Consider the following 5,166-nt stretch of genomic DNA (forward strand, 5'->3'; position numbering starts at 1 on the left):
TATAAGCAGTAGTGGAACTTCCCCGCTTGGATCCCTTTAGAATATTCTTTACAAGGGACCTTTGAAGGCTTACAGGGCTACTGTGGCCTAAGGCTTAGTTAATGGATACTAGAACCTTCCAAAGTGGCTACAGGCTTACGTAGTAAGTTGCTACAATAGTGTGATTTACAGGGCACCTCTGCTACCGAAGGTTCTATGGATTTCCGTGAGTCTACACTAGACCCACCTAAGCCCACCAAATACCCCAAAGTGGTATAGGGGCTTCCAGGGCCTACAGGACCCACAGTAGGCCTACGAAGGCCTATATATAGACCTCTCCTCTCTCCTGTAGAATAGTTCCTTTCTTTCTTTCCTTAAGGGCAAAAGCTTAAGGCTAAGGCCAAAAGTAATAAAGGCAATTCTTATTCCTTATACCTTACTGTATTACAGTGCTTTACCTTCCTTCGGCACTGCCGATGTGTCCTCCCGCTTCCGCTTGCGCACTGCTGTATTTTACAGCAACCCTGTATAGGTTCTATATTATAGGCCTATCAGGGCTCACCAGCTAACATATTCATAGAAAAAATATACTTTAACTTCCTGTATTTAGCAAAATTTAAATTTATAACAAAATAAAAAATACAATCAAAAAAACCTGATAAATACTTGAAGGCTATTAAAAGACTTTTTAATATTTCTATATAATCTAGAATCCTGAATAAATAGAATAACTGAATTAATTATTAGATTTATGCTTTTAAATAAGGTCAAAACAAAAAATGTAATACTTAAGTGATGTGAGATTGGTAGAAAAAAAGTTTAATGAGTTATAAAGAAGCTTTTTCTTTATAAAGACCTAGTTAGTTAGGTCTTTATAAACTAAGATAATACTCTTATGAATTGTTGTATAGAAATCATTAGAGTATAGTCATACAAAAAAGTTTAAAACAAGGCCTTTCGATAAATATGCAACGTTAAAAGTTTAATTAATTAAAGCTTTTTATTTAGAAGCGTATATTATAATTAAAATATATTGCTTAATAATATTTATACTAAAATATAACCTTTACTGATTAAAACCTTACTAATTGGTTCCCTATACATAGTGCTCTTTTTTTTAGAAATTAAAGTACAAAAGTCTAGAGTTATAAAATACTAATAGATTAATGTCACAGTTAACCCAACAGCAGGCCGCGCCACATGTGGGGCGCAGGACGTCCCTAGCCAATCATTAGAGAAGTCAGGAGACAGCCAATCAGGGCTGGACGAAAGTGCTATGGCGCCAAGACACACGAGCACTCTGCAGGATGCAAGATGCTACGAGTGATCAGAGGCATAGCACGACGAGCACTTTGCAGGATGCAATGTGCTATGGGTAATCGGGGCCGTAGCAGGGCGAGCACCTCAGGGCCCCAGGATCTATATATACGGAGGAACTGGCTGGTGTAGATAGACAGTTCCGCAGTATGCAATCCACAGTTGTATTCACGGTATCTTGTGTTTACATTGAGACATCTTGTTGTGCACTGTCTAGCTGCACCGAACCAATTGTCAGAAGTTACCTTCAACCCGTATCCCTTTCAGAGGTTCTGTACAGGGGTTCGTCACAATTAACTATGCGAGATATTTCTGTATATTGTAATAATGAATTAGCAACATTTTCTTTCATTAATCTTATATATCTTTAAAAGTTTTACTTTCTTGTCTAGCTTAATTGAAGATTGAAACTTTACATTTGATTAAACTAATTCAAATTTTTATAATATTGCTGATTCTTTAATAACTTGGAAATCATTATAAATCTCTTTAAGCTAATCTCTATTTAACTATGAGTCTGAAGCTAAAATATAAGGAAACTACTAATATAAATCTCATTAAAAGTAATTATTAATAACTAGGCCTTTAACTATTGATGCAACATAATTTTTAACTTATACAGGTTTCCTAACTTCTAAAACGTAAAAACTTTAATTTTTAATATAAAATGATATTTGATATAATGAAGTATAATTATATAATAAATGATATGTTGTTTCTACTATTTAATGATTTATTATATTAATAGCTTTTTAATAAGAAACATATAATACTACTCATTGAAATATTCTAACACTTTACTACTTGTTTTTAAAATTACCATTTTCATAACAAGCAAACCTAATATTCTCCTCTTTTATATTATACCCCGGCTTTTTGTTTCTTGAACACTATTCATTAATATTAAGATATGATTTGTAAAGGTTTAACTAACTAGGAGCCTACAAAAAAGGAGCCACTTTATAAAGTAAGATATTTTAGGGCTATAAATATATTATAATTAATGTTTTAGATATCAACAGTAATTTCTATATATTTATCTTTCTATTATTACTAGATTGTCACAGTCAAGCTAACGGGCAGGGTGGACCGTGTGCGGGGTACGACACGCACAGCCTATCGCTAGTAGAACTGATCAGGACGGGAATGGCCTCACCTATATGATCATTGCCAAGAGTCAATAATCTAGCGCGGGATTATTGCTAAAGGTTAATAATCCAGGGCAGAATCATTACTAAAGGTTAATAATTTAGGCGATTACTAGGTCTACATATACGGAGAAACTGGATGGTACAAATAAATAGTTCCTTAATATATAATATAAATTATAATCGTTAATATCTAAACTATTATAATTACAACAAGCTATTTATTATATACTACTTAATTATATTAAACTATGTGACGAACCCGTATCCAGAACCTCTGAAAAGGATACTGGTTAATAGCACTTCTGAATAATCCTAGTTTGGTACAGCTAAATAATATACAACAAGTAGCTTATCCTAATTATAATAGTTAAGATACTAACGATTATAACTTATATTACATACTATGAAACTATTTATCTATACTAGCTAGTTTCTCCGTATATATAAACCTAGGGACCGTGGACCGTTAATTTATAAACGGTCATCAGTTTACTCCTGATTAGCCGATACTAGACCATGGACCGTGAGCCCCGCCGCAATCCCCGGTCCCTATTTATTAGTCTATTCTATTTACTTAAATCGTAAGTCCCGCTCCGTCGCCCGGTTTAGTCCTAATTAATTTCTTATAGCCTTACTATTTTTTAAAACTGTAATATATACTCCCTTTCCAGGCTGAAGTTCTCACGGCTAAGTTTTTATTTTTATTAATAATATTATAAGTTTTTCTTTTTTACTTTTTTTTACTTTTTATTATATTTAACTATATATAGAAACGTTATTATAAAATTGAAGAATTTTTTCTTTTACCTTGTAAATCGTTTACTATAATTCTACTATAATACTTTATTCTATCTACTTTACCGCCGGAATCCTTTATATTATAACCTCTAAACTTTTATAATATTTTAAATATATACGTGATAAGATTCTATATTATAAGTTTAATATTAACACCGCCTCTAACTATATTTTTCCGTCTTTTTCTATCGCAATTTATTACTCTATAGTAACCTGAGCAATAGAAAAGTAAAATAGATTCGAACGTAAAGAGTAAATAAAAGCTTAAAGATTAACTTTTAAAATTAATTATTAAATTTATTCGGGTAAAATAAATATATTACTTTCTCCGTACTTGCGACAAGCGTTTTTTTTCGCGGGATATCTAGGAGGAAGATACTTAAGTAGCGTAGTCCGTAATTATAGTATTATTTAATTCTTTACCGGGTACTCCTACGCGGCCGGACGGCGCCTGAAATATTAGCCTGTAATCTTCTTACGTTCCGGACCTTTCTTTAAGCTTTAACTAACCTTCCGACCTTTCCTTCGATCTTAATATAGCCGGTTTCTTCCTTCCTACCTATATAAGGCACCGCTGGTAACGCACCTTTTATTGCTTAAAGTAATTAAAGTGTATAACGTTAACTATACTTAAATTCCTTTATACTTTTCCAACCTCGTAATATAATATATAATATATTAATTATTATATCGAAGGTATAGATAGGTTCGATTCCCGTCGAGGTTCTCCGAATTTTAAGTTTATAGAAACCCTTTCGTAAACTTAAATACATTCTTTTTAATTATCCTATTAATAATATATTTTCGAAATTTTTTATAGTAATTGAAGTACATGGTATTAATTAAACCTAGGTTCCTTCTTTTTTTATTAACCTCGTAGTATAATCTATAATACGTCGTTCACTCAATTAAAAGCGTAAATTCGATTCCTATCGAAGTTTTATATGTAAATATTGGTTTTTTATTCAAATTATTTTCGGTATTACTAGTAAAAGTCTTTCTATTTATTGAAATAATTAATATTCATTTCCAGTTTCTATAAACTATTTATAACAGAATATTTTAATTAATTAACTAAATATTTTTATTTATCTTTATTAAATTATAAAATTAACATTTTTTATATCGGGGTTTTTTGTCGTTTTTCGATACTTTTGACGTATTAATTTTATTTACCGGTAATACGGATTTTAAAAGTAAAAAATAAAAAGTATATAACCTTAAATATATTATATTAAATAGCTTGAATTGAAATACCGTTTCCGATATCTTTCATTTAACCTTAAAAATCTTATTTTTTTATAATTTTTTTTTTACTAAATCTCTTAATATAAATATTATATATAGAAAGGAATATTATATCTCTCCCTTTAAAGCCAGGTCCCTCGAGTTTTTTAGTATTATAATATTTCCGTATCTTTTTCTTTATAAACTCTAATTCATTTTAAACTTCCCGTAAAATATATATAATGTATTTACTTTAACCTTAATCCTAAATACTCTAACGTTAAGTCCCTACGATAAGTCTACTTTATATTTAAAATTTACGAAAAATAATGTAACTTTATTTATTTTTCCTAATAACATATTATATATTGATTATATTATAAATACTAATTTAACTGAATACGTTTACTCGAAATTAATATCATTCCGTAAATACTGTTCTATAATTTAATTAAACCGTTCCGTTTCATTATTTCTTTAAAGGTAATGAACCGAAAATACTTTACTTATTATCCTTAACCTCGTTATTAATGCTTTTTAAAAATTTTAATATAAACATGGTATCGAGGTTTATGATAATTTCCTTTCATTATGTATATATGATTATAATATACCGTAATATTATATCCGTTAATTCCTTTACCGATTAAATTTTCTTATAAAGTTCGTATCTGCCCTGTTGTTCACATGTAAC

Source organism: Podospora anserina, chromosome 4, assembly GCF_000226545.1.
Source record: "Podospora anserina S mat+ genomic DNA chromosome 4, supercontig 2".
In the NCBI taxonomy this organism is placed as follows: Eukaryota; Fungi; Ascomycota; class Sordariomycetes; order Sordariales; family Podosporaceae; genus Podospora; species Podospora anserina.